We start from the raw sequence: 18,490 nt of genomic DNA, 5'->3' as shown, positions 1-18,490 counted from the left end.
TCACGCTATAGAGCACGGCTAATGTATGCACTGTTATTGATACAGTTTCCATGTTCACCGCAAAAAAAATAGAAACATACTCTGTAAATAAATAAGTAACTTACAAGTAAAATTATCGATTTGTTTATGGACATCTCATAATGTACCTCAAACTGAGTAGTGTATCACTGAGAAACGTCCTGCTCCAGTCGTCCTTGCGATGGACTAACTAGTTCTTCCAATGTTTAATCATCAGACCCACGCTAGGATTAATATTCTCTTGGTCGGCGTTGCGTCACAAATCATGTGACCTGCGTAGCAACAAGCCGCGAAGGGTAAAACAAACCGATGGCAAAGCCCGAGGCAAATCAAAAAGGTATCTATTCACGGAAGTTTTGCTGTGGACTATGTCAATTATGGATACTAACGGACTACTTTGTATTAATGATGAATGATCTTTGTATGCGAATGTATATTGGTGGTGAGAAGTGAATGTACCGTAATAAAACACTCATGTAATTAAGTTAAGCGATTTGTGACTAACTAAGTTACCTGTGAAAGGCGCTATATGAATACAGATCTTCTTCTATTACAAAATGTCTTATCAACAGTCTCCTAGCGTCTGTAAAAAAAAAAAATATTGCATCACATTAAGTGTATTTTGATTGTCAAAACATTTTAGTAACTAATCTGAATTTTATTAGGTTTAGTGACAACATGTTACAATGTTTACATGGCACAATTTCCGGTAAGCTTAGCTAACGTTACGCTTTTTTATTATTTCAATTCAATTATTGGGATTTGATTTAATATTGACTCATTTGGATAAATATTAGGTAGGCTACGCAAGATAGGCATTCATTTTTCTCAAGAAAAAAACAACTCGCCTAATGCTGAAAACATGATACAGAAAGCCCCATCAGCTGGCAGTATTATTCATATTTAGCAAAATACTCCCTATAACTTAGCTCTTTTTTTCTAGCCAACTACGTGCCATAGCCATATTATGGTCATCAAATGGATTTCCTGAGGTAAATGCAATGTGACATTCTCCAGCTGTTTTATTGACCCCTTTGTTTGATTGATTGGTCGATATGATGAAATATACATTTCGGTAAGTTGTACGGTATCTTTCAACATTGTTCATTCGTTTATTTACTGTCAGCTAGTAGAGAAGATCGGTTGGTTCACGTGCCGCTAGGGATCTGTCGCGTCCTTATCTACTGTCTATGGTCGCGTTACATTTACAAGCGCCAAAACGCTATTTGTTGTCTGAATTTCGTAATAAAAGTGACAGATCTGATAGTTGAGATTGTTGTTGTTGCAACCAACAACACAACAGTTTTTCGGCATGATTTGCAACCAAAGGAAAAGAGTTAGGTGCTTGTTTGTCTTCCGCTTCGTGTGTTGCTTAATGGCGGGTGCTTGTTTGTTTTACCCTTCGCCGTGGTTGCTATGCGTGCGCAGTGCATTATGGGAGCACAAGTCCCGGATGTCCGACCTCGAGAATGGTAAAATCAACATCATTGTTCGTTGCTGTGTTTACTTTACGGTGTAGGAAGCCTCAGGACAAGCAGAGCTGACGTTGTTATGGCAATGGCCGTTTTTGTTTTCAAGAGGCGCGTTGCACGCGGTTAACCAATCACAGCAGACTAAGCCGTCTGTCCAATCAGAGCAGCAGAGTAGCTTGTGGAAAGGAGGGATTTAGAGAGACTAGTCGTTTGAGAATAATTGAAAATATAGTGATGTGCAAATGTATATTATGAGAATATGAAACAGTTATTTGACCTTTGATGCATGTAAACCTGTTGTAGGAGACTCCAAAACAACATGAGGAAACACAGCATAATAGGGGCACTTTAAATCTTTGCCTTCAAGGAGTCTCCATTTGTGAAAATGTTTATCCTGGAATAGCTGTGAAGCTGTAATGTCATTAGCACTTTGATGAGCACTATGGACCTGAGAGCTCTGCTCACGGATGTGGAAGATAACACACAGCTAGTGTTGGCAATGATGAATGCCTGTATGGTGGTGTGCTCTCTTATGAGTTGATATACAGCGAAAGAGCACTTGGTCAGGTGTGATTGAAGTGGAACAATTATCCTGTCATTGCACAAAAAAAACGTCATTGGTTGAGTTTGGTTAGACCACTCAAACATTATGGATCACACTTAGGGGATCAAAAGGATTTACTTACACTACTGGGGAGTATTCCAGAAAGAATGTTATGTGTCTTAGCTGTGCAAGTTTACTCAGAGTAAGTGGAAAACTTCAACTTTACTTTTAGGGTATGCAAGTAGCTATAGCAACTTATTCCCTGAACATAACCTGCTCTGGATTTATTTTATTCCCAACTCACAGATCATAGATCTGCACTCAAAAGGTATGTTTTTATGTAAACTAAAGTGAACACAATTATGCATGTAAAAGCCACAGAAATATCACCCGTCATTGGAAAAAAAAAAATCCTGTTGTCACCTGCAGAAAAAGGATCCACTCATTATATCCTTTATGGCCCGGGGAAAGAAGCAAGCATTTGTAGGCCACATTCGAAGGAGACTTCGAATTGGGAGAGCCTTCATCGCGCCGCTGTGACGCAGTCGATCTTCGAATGCGGCCTTCAAAGGATGCAACCTCCGAATTGCGTTATTATAGGCTCATTTAGGATGTCTGGTAATGTTAATTGACATTAGAAAGCTGTTCCTCATTGAAAGCTATCCTCATTGATTCAATTAAGCCGATTACTGAGTGATTAAACTGAATGAACTTTTCTTTATGTTTCATGTGGGACACATAATGATGGCAGTTGATTGGCCATTACGCCGGTCAAGTCTAGGTCAGAGAGCCTACTGCCAATGTTATTTCTTAGTTTGTTGCTGTGTGCTTTTTTCTCTCTCCATATTTTGGGGCAGGGAGGGGTTTGCAAATATGCTTTCGTTTGATTTCATACAGGCATGTGAAATAATCAAGGGGTTTGTCACAGAAGGCAGCATCTTCTCACACACAATTACAATTTTCCCTCTTTTTGTATCCACAGGTGTGTGCAGCGACAGAACCAAAACCACACATTGCTGGAAGCTGAAATTACAGTCAACACGCCCAGTATTGCATCACTAGATTCACTATTGCAGCTGCCCCAGCAGTACTGTGCTTCCTACAAAATCAAATTGAATTAATTCATCTATTAATTCTTATGGAGTCCACCAGAATACTAAAGGTAATGGTAATTCAACCTGACGCATTGGCAAAGCTCCTTGTTTTAGTTTCATCAGTACTACGGATTTTCCTATACTGTAAGTCTCTCTGTTTTGTTTTAAACCTATTATTCCTCTTGATTTGATATTAAAATTGATAAAGACTCAGTTGGTAGAGCAGGGTGATGATGTAACAATCCCATAGTATGGCTCCACCATTTTGGTGTCAAACTGGGCCACATGGTGACTTTAAACTTGTGTACTCAACAGATGGGCAGGGCATTGGCACCCCCAGTGCATGCATACAGTATATTGCCTGTATTACAGAAAACAAGTTACATACATGATTATATACTACTGACTACTTGACTAGAACTATGAAATATAGTTGAAATGGTTAAATTTGTTGTGTTAGTCCATGAACATAGTAACATGAACTAACAAAGAACATTTTTAGTTTAATCTTAATTTCTACTGTACATACATAACTGTTCAAAAATCTTTGAAAAAGGTCTCTTATGCTCACCAAGGCTGCATTGATTTGATGACCAAATACTGTAAAACTAGCCTGGGTGCCAGCCCGAACCCCGCCCACAACATTTTTTTGGTCGGGAAGTTCGGTCTAGACTCGATCCATTGAGGAGTAATTATGCTCGGCTCCCAGAAGGCCGAGCCAATCAAATTGCCAGGGCGGGCTTTAATCGATGATGGACAGATGATCTGCGGTTACGTAATCACGCACGTCACCAAAGAGCGGTTGGGTTGAATTAGTTTACAACAAAGATGACTGCCGCTGGAGAATTGAGATTTCACAAGTTCACACTTACAAATAAGTCAGATAGAATAAATGCGTATATGAGATTTAACGAGTTCACACAAATAAGTCAGATAGAATAAATGAGTATATGAGATTTAACGAGTTCACACAAATAAGTCAGATAGAATAAATGCGTATATGACGTGCTGTCCGAGGAGAGGGCTGTGGGCTCGGTAGCCATACTCCCCCCGTGTTCCTGGTTGTGAGAGAACAAGCCAAGACAAGAGTGAGGATTCGGGGTGGTGGAGGGATGCTGAAAAACTGTAAAGGAGTGTTAGGTAAGTTGCCAGAGTGAATATGCTTCCTCATGCTGATAGATAGGGGTAACATTGGACATGGTATTGTTTGATGACAAGTTGATATTGGATTGATTATTTGTACGTGCTCCTCCCGAACTTTGTTTATGAAACATCATGTGTAGATTCCGCCATCGCGTCTGTTATAGAAGATATCCACAGCGCATTCATTTTAAAAGAGGAACAGAGAGCCGCGACATTTTGTTGATTGAAAACATGAATGAAGAACATGTGTCATTTACTCCGTTGCTCTGATTGGTTGCAGGTCTATCCAATTGAGTGCAGAGTTTTTTTTTTTTTTTTCTGGTTTGGTTGAGACACGCCCCATAATCAAAGCCCTATTAAGCAGTATCGGACTCACATTCTGACTAGAATATGAGTATGATGAAGTCAGGCTACTGTAAAACAGTAATATTGTGAAATATTAATTCATTTTAAAATAACTATTTTCTATTTGGATATATTTTAAAATGTAATTTATTCCTGTAATGCCAAAGCTTAATTTTCAGCAGCCATTACCCCAGTCTTCAGTGTCACATGATATACATTATATTAATTTGCTGATTTTGTGCACAAGAAATATATAAACATATGTTACCGGCAAAGTGTGTAATCCGGCATTCTATAGAATGCCTAGGTAATGTATAGAATTAGGTAATGTATTTTTGCCAAAAACCATCAGGCATTCTATACATTACCTAGGCATTCTATACAATACCGGGATTTCACACTTTGCCGGTAACATATATATTTATTATTATTCTCAATGTTGAAAACAGTTGTGCTGGTTAATGTCCTAAAATGGAAAAGTTTTTCAAGTTGTTTATATGTCTATGTGGTGTTTTTAATATGGTTTAAGACAAACCTTGTGCAAATTCATAAGTCAACACCACTGCTGTGTACTTTCTCCTTAAAACTGCAGTGAACAAAAATTAAGCTCAAAAACGCGGTTTGAAATCGCTGGTGTTTCTAACGTCACAAACTACCTTGTTACCAATCACGTCAATGTGATGGTCAACGAGTGGATCTCTGAGCTGGTGTGAGTGAGTGGAGGCGGGGCTCATTTGCATATTCATAGAACCGCGTATACTAAATGAGGCAAGGATGTAGAGTTACATTCAAGCTATTTTAAGGCATGAAGAAAGGGGAAAAAAACACTTAAATGTACAATTTTGGTGATCAAAGATACATTTTAAGGGATAAAATTATTGACTACAGGGGGACTTTATAATGTTAATGACTCGAATCTTATTGTCCCCCCCCCCCTGACTGCATGTTAAATGCAAGAAACGTGTATTTTGAGCGAAGAGCTTAAACCAATTACTTACTACTAACTAAAATATATGGAATTATAAGCAAATGTACATACTGAACAAACAAACACAATCAGGTTTGGCCCTGACCGTTGTCTTCTCAATTGCTGATTTGTTCCAGATGAAGAGAGTGGAAAGCAGCAGATGGTGAGGTTGGAGAGGGGTTGGGCAAGACTAAGACTCTCCCTCAGACAGCCATAATCCCCACCAAAACAGCCCTGGATGCTGCCCACTGACATCCAAACTCTAAGACAGTCTGAGCTGAGCTGCTGTCATACAGACAGCAGTGTGTGACCACGTATTTGACCATAGTACGACAGAAGGCAAAGGGTAATTGTGCAGGATCTTTATATTATTTATTACTGAACCTCCTGACCTCCATCAGTTAATTTTCACTGACTTCAACAACCATGTTTACGTTTATTGCTTCTCAAGTTTAATCCTGTTTCAAATGCAAGGCACTACCTTAGCTTTTTGGAATTGCTTACTTTGGGCTGTGCGATTTGTCTTCAAATTCAGCAGACGTACAGTGCTCAAGTGGAAGCCTCTGTGGTATTGATGAGCATGTATCTGTCTGTAAACATAATCATTCTGAAATGTGATGCAACTGATGCAGAACATTACTCATGACCTTCAGATTTTGTGGTGAAGTAGTTACTTAGTCATTTAGAAGGAATTTACTGCATTAATTCTAATTAGCAAAACAGGATAGCTGAAAGGCAACTGTTGATTTGCATGTCAAGCTGCTGTAATCAGAGGTTATGTAGTGTTCAGAACTCCATGTGACAAGCTGCTAGTTGCTATTTGAAAAATTACGTGAACACGTTAGAGTCCATTTTTAATCTGAATTAGTTAAGGTTTAGGTCAGATGCTCTGGAATGCTTTGAGAACCAAAAAAAATCTGAACAGGGTTTGAAACATCAATTGATTTTATGCATTCAAGAATTAGTTCTACTAAAAATAAAATAAAAAATTGGTCATCATTTATTTAATTTCATATCATTCCAAACCTGCATGATGGACTTTTATTCTGTAGAACAAAAAAAAAAAAAGAGAAATTTCCCCTCCAGTGAGATTTTAACTCAAGAATTGTTTGACGTCGATAACCAAATCTATGGAAGGAACCTACGGAGCCCCTATAGGGACACGGTGATGAGAAAAATATGAGATGGGAGGAAAATGATATGTTAAAGTCCCCTTGTAGTCAATAATTGTATCCCTTAAAACTCACATTTGATCACAAAAATTACATATTTAAATGCTTTTTCCTTGAAAAAAAAATTCTTAATGCCTTAAAATAGCTTGAATGTAACTCTACACCCTTGTCTCATTTAGTATACACAGTTCTATGAATTTGCAAATTAGCCCCGCCTCCACTCACTCACACCAGCTCAGAGATCCACTCGTTGACGATCACACGTTGACGTGATTTGTTACAGTTTGTGACGTCAGGAACACCAGCGATTTCAGACCGCGTTTTTGAGACTGTCTTTTGTTCACTGCAGTTTTAAGGAGAAATTATTCAGCAGTGGTATTGACTTATACATTTGTACATGGTTTTTCTTAAAGCATATTAAAAACAACACATAGACATATAAACAACATTAAAAACTTGATTTTCACCACATGGGTACTTTCGCAAAAGTTTTGCGTTCCCACAGTAAACTTAAACCGTTCCCACAATAAACCGCGAGCAAACGCAAAGATTAATGGATCGGAACGCAACATTTTGCGAAGGAATGCAAAGTTTTTCTGGCGAACGCTGTCACAGACTGTCATTTTCATGGACTTTCAGTTTGTATTCTTTAGTTTCATTTGTTTAGTTTTCCCGCCACTCGTTAGTTGTAATGGCTACTGATATGATGATTAGTCATTAGTTCATCTGTGTATCATTAATTTACCTTGTTTGTAGTAGTACATAAGTTCCTGTGTTGTCAGTATTCAGTGTCAGATCTTGTCTGTTGATGTTGCGTTCTAATATATGCCTTCTGTTCATTTACCCTGTGAAATAGTATTAAGGGGGTGGTTGATTATGATTTAACTTTTTTAACTTTAGTTTGTGTGTAATGTTGCTGTTTGAGCATAAACAACATCTGCCAAGTTACAACGCTCAAAGTTCAAAGCAAAGGGAGATATTTTCTTTTAAAGAAATTGCTTTTTAAGGACTACAACAAACGGCTGGTTGGGACTACACAACATTCCTCCTGGGTTAGTGACATCACTAACCCTAAAGTGTACATAAACCCCGCCCCCGGGAACGCAATTTATAAATTATCATGACAGAAAATGCTAATCAATGATTAGAAGATATGTAGATCAGCTACATAAATTTAAACATAAACAAAAAAGTTTTTTAAATTTTCAGGACACAAACTGTTGTAGCACCCGTGCTGGGAGCAGCAGCTCATTTGTATTTAAAGGGACAGACACAAAAACGGTGCAATTTTGCTCATCCTTAAAAAGTGACAATTTCAACATGCTATATAAATATATATGTGGGGTATTTTGTGCTAAAACTTCACATACACACTCTGGGGACATCAGAGACTTATTTTTCATCTTCTGAAAAGATCATTATACCACCACTTTAAAGTTTATTAAAGATAAATTTTATCTTCATCATCGTGTGTCTTCTTGCAACGAGAGAACGCAAAAGCATTGAACAATATTTTTTCCTCCCATCCCATTTTTTTTCAACCACCATGTCCTTTTAGTTTATTTCTCAAAAATTCAGAATTGTGAGATATAAGATCACAATTGCGAAAAAAAAACAAACAAAAAAAAAAAACCCACGCAATTGCAAGGTTATTATCCTGATGATGAATTGTGAAATGTGAAATCACCATTGCGAGTTATGAAGTCAGAATTGCAAAGTATAAACACAATTATGGAAAAAAAAAGTCTCACTTACTTAGTAATTTACTTTTTACATTTTTTAATGCCGTGCCGAAAACAAGCTTCCATACGAATCAATCCGAATCATGAAGATGAGTTTTGCAACAGATCAACTAATTAATTGAACATATCTGACTTAATAGAGCAATTCATTATTGATCTTGAACAATTTCTTTAATTGATTTTCCAATGTTGCCAAAGCATAGTCCGAATGTGCATATAGTTCATTTAATCATGATTTTTAGAATGGATTTAACCTTCCAAAATGTCTGTCTTTTTCAACAGGCAGAAGGTATTTCTACTATACTGGTATACTTGCTACAGCTTTATGAATATGTAAACCTCTCACTTATTCAGCACATTTATTATGCATACTGCCAATCTCTGGCAGAGGTGGAAGTGTGCGTATCAGCAAAAAAAAAAAAAAAAAAAACAAAAACAGGAAAAGGCTGTTGTTACACTAGTAAGGCTGTATAAAAGGCTTTAGACCATTCACAGCAAAATAATAATTACAAAATCATATCTGTACGGTGAAATCACATTTAAAAATGTGTGGACTAATTGATATAATCAGATTGCAATACTGCTTTTATACTCTCTCTCTCTCTCTCTCTCTCTCTCTCTCTCTCTCTCTCTCTCTCTCTCTCTCTCTCTCTCTCTCTCTCTCTCTCTCTCTCTCTCTCTCTCTATATATATATATATATATATATATATATAAAAATCTGCTTGTCAAAAGCTGGTCAGGATTTGTGTAGCATTTAATATATTTGTCCCTGTGATCCTGACAGCCTTCTGATGTATAACTGGCACAGCATTGTGAACATACACCTGAAAGAACAACAATGTTCACAACCCTGGGTTCACTGGGGATAGACATTGGCCTATTTTTCAAACAACATATAGGAATAGTTCTCCCAGAAATTAAAATGATGTAATTTACTCACTCCCATGTTGCTGTAATATGGTTTTTATATAAACAAACGTAGAATCTTCACTCAGCTCTTTTCTATGCAACATCAGTTACTAGAACCATAAAACAACTTTGAGCAACACATCAATCATGTTTTAAAATCTGAACGTGGTCGTTGTTACTAGTGAAATACTTTTCTTTGATTTTGAGATCAGCTTTTGCAAAAAAAAATACATATTATTTATATGTAATAATAATACAAAATACTGACCAATATTGGCGTTTATAAAATGTGCTTTCCATAAACACAGTAGGCCCAAAAAAGTTAGCCAAAAAAGCGAATAAAATACCCAATTACAAACAGTGGTGGACTCCTATTAAGCATACATCACTGAGCACGCGCTCCATCCTCCAGCTGAGCATCACTATTTAACAAGGATGCGCAGCACCATCTTCGCCCCGCCTATCCCAGGCTGCGCTCTTTCTCGCCGCGTTCACAGCGCAGGCGCATTGGAGAGCCTCCGCGCGGCTCACTATTTAGCAAGGAGGGAGCGCGCATACTCAGCACCTGTCGTGTTTGTGGCTGGGGATTCAGTGGGAGGGGTCATTATTTGGCAGGGAGCGGCAGAGAGACGAGCATTTCCTAGATACCCACAGCAACGCGTGGATTCATTCTGCTTCCATCACTTCAGAGGCGAACCGGCGGGTTTTTTAGGGGTTGTTTCAACTTACTGACCAGGTTTGGAAAGCCGTCCATTTGGAAATAAATCACACCATCGTATTTTCCTCGGAAGTGTTTTGTTCCTGCACCGGGGCTGTCATCACTGAAGGTAAGATCAATGGAAGCCACTTTGGAACAAGAACCCGTTATTAGATGTGTCAGAAAGGCGAGGCTTCTGCGTTTTAGCCTTATTGCGCTGATTACCAGAAGTCAACAAAAGGGAAAAACATAGAAGATGTCAGATGAAAGATACATAGGTAAATTCCTGAAGCGATTGTCTAATGCATCCCTCCGCTGTATAAATACAGTTATTCCAGCACCGAGGTGATGGCCAGTGCCTCCCATCTGCAGCCTGCTAGCATACCGGCTAACCAGCTCATTTTATGTTAAATAATGGTTTGCTTTTAACAGAATAATAGCAGAATATTGTCCGCGTGTTGACGGGCATGGTGTATTGCAATAATATAAAACCATTGGTTCGTCTGACTGCGATCTGTAGACACCTCTCCTCATTGCCGGAGCGCCTCCCGTCTTAATGTCCCGTTATTCTTTGTCTGCACTTACTATTGTGCTCTATTTTACATTTGAATGATAGGTTGAAGATGGTTTTAGGATCTGGACGTTTATAAGAAGTATATAGTAAAGTTCTGTAAAAACATACAACTTTAGGCATCGTGACATTGAGATATTTTGCCGGTTCCAGCTGGATGAAGCCCAGTGTTGGAAAATTAACTTTCTATTTATTATAGAATAATAGCTACTTGCGCCCTGGAATTGATTTTCAGGGGATTTTTTTTTCCTTTTAACCTTTTATGAGGCCCCTCCCCCCCCATAATCCCCCCCCCCCCACCACCACCACCAAAAAAAAAAAAAAAAAAAAAAAAAACAGTAGGCTACACAGTGCGTCAATGTGTCATCAATTTATGTTTTGTCAAATAGGCTACTACAATTGCACGGTGCGAGTTGTCTGGGTGTTTGTGGGAGTTGTGTCAGACTCCGCTTATTTAGCATCGATCCCCAATAGGTAGTCAAAAAAAGTAGGGTTTATTTTTCATATAAAGTTTAATTTTAGGTTTCAACATAATATTCATTTTCACTAGTAATGAGACAAATATTTACATATCAAAGAGCATATTTTCACGTTTTGCTAAATAGACTGATGGACAGAGGTTGTGTTTGCTAAACCATAACAACAGTTTTAGTCACACGCTTTTCGTTGCATTTTGAGTGGTGTGTCGACATCACTGAAGATGTGTCCTGTAGCAGCAGTAGATGTATTTGCGCTGCTGGTGGTGTAAATGACAAGCAATATAAAGGCTGCTAAGTTACTTTTACATTTAATTAAAACTTGCATTTAAGACGGCATTTCTTTAAAATAGTCGACTCGCTGAAAGTCGTTGTATAATTCACACGCTTTTATCACAATTTGCTGACCTGAATCAGTTAGGCCAACTTAAAAATGTAAACCTATGACTACATTTTATAAAATATAACACAAAAAGAGGAATTTGCATTGAACATTTTATCACGTATTGGGGCATTATTTCTTTGAGCCCGTTTAATTTCAGACCCTAACCATAAACTGTTTAGCATCATGCAATAATTCCTGTCTTATCTAAGCTATGTCGTGAAACTGTAAAATCAGCGATTTTGTATTTTGAAATGACTATCTATCTATCTATCTATCTATCTATCTATCTATCTATCTATCTATCTATCTATCTATCTATCTATCTATCTATCTATCTATCTACAGAGATACCTGATTGTGTTTGTAAGAGTACTTGTAAACATGAATTCCCCTCAGTCAAAGTGTAACAAGAAAACATTTTAAATGTCCTCACAGTCAGTGCCGCATTGTAACACCCTATATTGTTGGCGACGCCACAAACTTGAATGTTCCTATTCTAATCAATGAAGCTGACTATTTAGACAGCTTCCCTGATCATGAGGGCAGTTTTTATTTGCTCACTTGCAGTGTAGATGTAAGTTTCCATGCCGTAACAGTAGCCGTAAGCAGAAACCAAATGGGTGTGAAAGGGCAACAGTGAGGCTGCATTTAGAAGTCGAGCATTTGATTGACAGGGAGGTGTGCAACACTTTTACAGTCTTCACAGTCGTGTCAGGGTTCTGTAAGCCAACCTGTTAGCCAAAGAGTGCTTTTAAAGGGTCACATGCTTTCTGTTTGCATGTAATATGACACTATGTTAAATAATTGTATATGCACATATTTATCATGTTTCATAAACAGTAGCCCGTTTAAAAGCAATTTCCTGAATTAACACTAAAACAAATACATTTTAATTCTTTAGCTGTTATTATTCTCAAATGGACTGGCATTGCACAGAAATAATGCGTTTTATAGTGAGTACCAGGAGAGCAGATTTGCCCCCTGTCAGCTCTTTGGGACGCCCTGTGTGCGTGATCTGCGAATCTGGTCGCTATGGTGTCTCCAGGCTGAGGTGAGGGGCTCTGTTTGCAAGACAAACAAGCAGTAATAAAGCACCCAGCTAGACGGTGAGACTTTCCAATGTGAAGGCATGCCTGCTGCACTGACTGACAGGAAAAATCATAGTATAAATTGTTCAGACTATTGATTTTAATGTTTGCGAACATCTGTACTGATCTTGTCTTCTTGTGAAACCACACTAGACGATTACATGTATGTCTGTACATCCATCCATTTATCTGCAGAATGTAAATCAGTGGGCCTAAAAAGTATAATTGTGCATTAGATTATTTTGAACAAAGTACCAAACCAATAGTTTTACTGTTAAATAAATATGGCAGACTTTTCAATCATTTTACACAAAAAAAGTTATTTGAAATTAATCAATAGGTTTGTTGTTCAAAATTATTTTTTTAAGCATCACAACTGTTTCTTGAACACATTCAGCATATTAGAATGGTTTCTGAAGGATCATGTGACACTGACTGGAGTAATGATGCTGAAAATTCAGTTTTGCCATCACTTCAATAAATTACATTTTAAAATATATTAAAATGAAAACTGATCATTCAGCCTTAGTGAGCATAAGCTCATTCTTTCATAAACATTACAATTCTTACCAACGCCAGACTTTTGAACAGTAGTCTGAGTGCCCAAATACCTTTTGGGGTTACTTGACAGTATATATCCTCCACACATTTTCCGGAGAAAAACCTTCCCAGACCTGTTTTTCTCACTCGTTTATTTTAAACAGAGTAAACATTTGTTTAGATTTAATCATCAGCATTTCTTTGCAGTTTCAGAATAATTCATTAAGTTAATTGCTTTTCTGTTTGTGAATCTGCTTATAAATGTGCCAATAAAGTGGTTTCCAGGCTGAGATAAGCCTTTAAATAAAGAGGTAAAATTACCTTTGAAACTTTCATTGTCACAGACAGTTAAAAGTGATTTTCCAATGATGTATAAATAAAGACTGAAGGAACAAGTAGCTGTGAAGTCAAATATGTATAAAGTATAATGAAAATAGAAATGAGGCTTGTTTTTTTTGTCATCTAATGTTATGTTTTATTTAAATAAGAGGAATTCATATTGTATTGGTTTGGGCATACGCCACAGACCTAATGCAAATTTCATGAATACTCCCACTTATTCTTTGCTTGACATGCTGAACTCATGAGCTTATGCATTGTAATCTGCAAAATGTGAGTAATTTGGTAAGACTTGAAACACCCATTTACATCAATGTTAATGTGCCTAAGTATATTTTGAGATGCCTACTGGGATAAAGATGAAGTTCGCCATCAGGTTCCATGTAGAAGTTGTTCTTTGTGCTGATCTTGATTCATTTCTCATTAATTTATAAAAGAGGAAGCATTAAACTGGCGTCAGGTGACACACGTCCTGATTTTGCAGTTAGACACCTTCCTGTGTCAACATATTTTAATCATAACCCCTATACCTAACTAAGTTATCCCTAAAATCAGAGGTGAATAACTGATGTAGAATCACCTAACCTTGGTTTTTAGCCTAAACTTGACATAAACTGTAAACTTGTCCTTCAAATCTGATTGGTTGATTGGAATGTTGTTCCTGTATCAGTAAAGATGCAATTGGCAACATTGTTCTTGATTTCCACTTTTAAACAAGTAATTTTGAGCATTGTCATCCAGCGTTACATTTTGCATCATTTTACATCCTTAAAGGCTATTATTTAGATATCAGTATTCCAAGTTTAGATTTATTGTTTTTTTCTATGTGGTCCAATGTCCACATCCTGATATTTACAGAAGTTTTTAATGGAAAGTGTCAGATTACTTCAATGGCTTTGCGACATAAATGTTCACCAACGCATTACATGAGCAGCTCGTGTTGTTGTCAGTTGAGATTAGTCTTCCGAGAGTCATATGGTTAGAGAATTTGAGAAAAGCATGGATCAGTACAAAAGGGCAGCGTCTACCTGGAGACACAGTTGCTTTTTAAAAGTCTGCATTGCAAAGTGGTGATTAGCATTTTCTGGGAGACTGCAAAAACTGTCTGTATTTTTCTGAGAGATGCTGAGTAAAAAGCCACATCTGATCTTCTCGTTTGCAAACAGCGGCGTCTTTGAGTTTGGAGACGGTGCGAGCAACTGCTTGCATCGCTCCAGAAGAAGCTGAACCAAGTGATGCTGCAAGACATAACTTAAGCAAAACAAACAATTCACAATTTATGAGAGATTGCAAGCAGCACTAGATACACAAAGTGTTTAAGAACTTTTTATTTGAACTTTTTTGACACTTTTATTTAGCTTATCTTCTTCAGAATTCAGTATGTGAAAAGAGTTATTTCTCCAAGCACTTTACCATTCAAAAAGCTGCTGTTTTTTTTTATCTGTCCAGGTTTGCTGTAGCGTCTCCCTGAAGACTTTTAAAGGGCACTGGTGAACCTTGTCTAATTTTCTTTCTGTATATGTATGACTGTGATAAGTCAGCAGAATCTCTCTGAGACGGAATCAGTTCATCCTCCTCTTTTTTCTTTCAACTCTTCCTCCTTTTTCCCCCAGTTTCCTTCTTCCTCTAACCCAACATGAGAACAGCATTCCACTATAGGATATGGAGGACTCACTGAAGGAGTCATCTCCTTCCTCACCTTGCAATCTTCCTCTCTTCCCCTCCTCTTTTCTCCTCCATTTTTGTTGAGCGTATTTTTTAATATTACATGTTGTGTAGACATAAGAAAAGTTAGGAATTAGTCAACACAAGTCCTCCATGTATTTGGTGTTGCATATATTATGTGAATTATTTAGACCAAGTTTATATCATGAAATCATCATTCTCAAAGTCACTGTACATTTTTTAGCTTACATTTAACTGTGATCTTGTTTTGCCCTACACTCTTAAAAATAAAGTTTCTTTATTGATGGTTTCATGAAGATAATTTAACATCCATGGAACCTTTCCATTGCACAAAAGGTTCTTCATGGTGGAAAAAGGTTGTTCAGATTATTAAAATGTTCTTCAAACTAAAAAAAAAAAACATTCTCTAAAGAAATGGTTGCTGAAAGTTTTTTTGGGGGAACTCAGAATGGTTCTTAAAAGGCAGTGCTGCGAAAACTCCATTTTGGAACCTTTATTTTTAAGTGTGCTTAATATTGTATTATAATACTGGTACAATAATTTTTATAAATATATATGTATATTTTTTTTCCAGTTTGTCCAAACCTTACTTTCAGTTCCCTTTCAAGGGAACTCGAGCTGCGTTTGAGACGCGGTGGAAACGCCCTGCGTGATTGCGTCGTGAAGCACGTGTATAATCAGTCCAATGGAAAGACGAGACGTCATAGGCGGGTGACGTCATCGACCAGGAAACTATAAGGCAGCCCCGCTGACACAGATCGCGTTAGCTTCTGTGCCTTCAGCAAGCGCTCTCTGTATATCTGTCCTTGTCTATTTACTGTTGTCTGTCACAGTTCAAGCACAATATATATATATTATGGCGAATAAACAAGAATTCAGGCGTTGTGTTGTTCCCTGCCCTCGTTACATCACGGGTGGGGACACACATCTGCTTTGTGTGTTTTGTTTGGGAGTGGAGCATGCCCAGTCAGTTCTCGAGGGAGCTGATTGTGAGCATTGCATTAAGCTGTCCTTGCGGACGCTCCGCTCTCGCCGGGCGTTCTTTGAGGAGGACGGTTCGGTTCGCGCTCCCCGAGGTGCGGGTCCCGCTGCTGCCGAGGCACAGCGGCGGCGTTCATCTTGGGGTTCGCATATGGATTTAGTAGCGGGGCTTGAGACGGGCCCAGCCCTTTCTCAACCCTTACCTGCTGAATCCGGTGCTTCAGCCCAGGAAGGAGCCCGCGCTGCGGCTTCTCCTTCCCAGGTTGAGGCACCAATGTTACGACTATCCAGTTCTGAGGAATTGGATGTCGTCAGTGTTGATATGGAAAGGGAATATGAGTCCTCGCCAGCTTATTCCCATGTTGATGAGGAGCTTATGGAGGTTTTGACTCGTGCTGTTGCTAAATTAAATATTGACTGGCCAGCAGATGAAGTTGAGAGTGATTCAAACAGAAAGAGTTTATTAAATGATCGATATTTGCCATCTAAATCGCGACCTCCACGTCGGGAGCTTCCGTTTTTTCCCGATCTTCATACCGAGGTGTCGAGATCGTGGAATAAACCAGTGTCATTCAGGGTACATAATCCACAGACATCTAACTATAGTAAAATAAAGGATATTTCTCACTATGGTTATTTGACATTGCCTCCGGCGGAAGAGACGCTTGCGAGCCATCTCTCCCCCGAGACAGCGTCATCTCTAAAAGCCCCGACGTTACCCACCAAGCCATTAAAAGCTACATCTTCGCTGGTGGGTAAAGCATATTCGGCAGCAGGTCAAGCCGCGGCATGCTTACATACCATGTCTATTTTACAAGCATACCAGGCTGACCTGCTGAAAGACATGGACAATTGTGAGGAAGTCAGCGCTGACACAATTCGAGAATTACGTCGCGCAACAGATCTATCTCTGCGGGCCACCAAGGAGACGGCCAAATCTGTGGGTCGGTCTATGGCAGCCCTGGTGGCCACAGAACGTCATTTATGGTTAAATCTGTCAGATATAAAGGATAAAGATAGGTCTGTTCTTCTGGATGCGCCGCTTTCGCCTACAAGTCTGTTCGGCGACGCTATAAATTGTGTCGTCGATAGGTTTCAGGAAACGAAAAAACAGTCTGCGGCGCTCCAGAAGTTTCTTCCTCGCCGGTCCATTGTCTCCGAGACTGCTTCTCGTGTGGTTAAACCTGAGCAGTCTCGGCCGTCTGCAAGCTCCTCACAGCAGCACAGAGTGCAACAAAAACAGAGTGTCGCCACTCGGGCTCCTCCACAACCTGGGGAGTCCGGGTGGCGGTCACAGTCCAAGCCAGTTAGGGGTAGACAGGATCTGAGGACCGTCATCTCTAAGAAAGCTTGGACTAAGAAGAAGTCCTGACGCCAAGGCTGTCAGGCTTCTGAGGGTGGTCCCCTCCGGGGAGGGACGGTTTCGAGGAACCGTTTCTCCTCGGCGCCCTCTGGGGGGCAATTCTCCGAGGAGAGTTGCAGCGCTGCCACTTCGGTTGTTCCCTGCCGGTTCGCCGTTTCAGGGCACCGAAGTGTCAGCGTCCCCATACGATCCTCCGAGGAGGGTCGTAGAACGGTCAGTTCGGTTGTTCCCTGCCGGTTCGCCGTTTCAGGGCACCGAAATGACTGTTCAACCAAATCCAGAGGCCAGTCTCGAGAGACTGGTTCCTTTAGCGGAATTTCTGGTAGCGTGGAAACTTCTACCAAATATTTCGCAGTGGGTCCTGAATGTAATAGAAAAGGGTTACAGAATTCAGTTCGGTTCTCGTCCGCCCAGATTTCAAGGGGTACTTCCCACAGTGGTGAACTCCGAGCAGGCTCTGGTTATGGAGCAAGAAGTACTGACGCTTCTAAGAAAAGGGGCTATAGAAAGGGTTTCTCCTCCCAGCAGAGAGTCAGGGTTTTACAGCCGTTATTTCATTGTTCCAAAAAAGGATGGGGGGTTGCGTCCTATTCTGGATCTGCGTCTATTAAACAGCAGAGTTCAGAAACTAAAGTTCAGAATGCTTACGCTCAAACAGATTGTGTCACAGATTCAGTCCGAGGACTGGTTTGTCACAATAGACTTGAAGGACGCGTACTTCCATGTGTCTATCCATCCTCATCACAGGAAGTTCCTGAGGTTTGCTTTCGGGGGCGAAGCATACCAGTATCGGGTTCTTCCCTTCGGCCTAGGTTTATCACCCCGCACCTTTACAAAATGCGTGGATGCAGCTCTGGCTCCTCTGAGACTCCAGGGCATTCGCATTTTAAACTATCTAGACGATTGGTTGATTCTAGCTCAGTCAGAGCAGATGGCAGTTCGGCATCGAGATGTCGT

General features: G+C 39.4%; 1 protein-coding gene across 1 annotated transcript in view; it reads left to right on the top strand.

Moving 5' to 3' along the window:
* Positions 1 to 9,844: 9,844 nt before the first annotated feature.
* ctnna2 (catenin (cadherin-associated protein), alpha 2) overlaps positions 9,845 to 18,490 on the top strand; it is a 508,039-nt gene continuing 499,393 nt past the window's right edge. Inside the window, exon 1 of the mRNA XM_081360997.1 lies at positions 9,845 to 10,234. The gene's annotated coding sequence lies outside the window, so the exon portion shown is untranslated. The remainder of the gene's footprint in view (positions 10,235 to 18,490) is intronic.

The sequence above is a fragment of the Scardinius erythrophthalmus genome, assembly GCF_964197995.2.
Source record: "Scardinius erythrophthalmus genome assembly, chromosome: 3".
Classification (NCBI taxonomy): domain Eukaryota; kingdom Metazoa; phylum Chordata; class Actinopteri; order Cypriniformes; family Leuciscidae; genus Scardinius; species Scardinius erythrophthalmus.
Note: the sequence above shows the minus strand (reverse complement) of the source record. Positions and strands in the feature narration are given on the sequence as shown.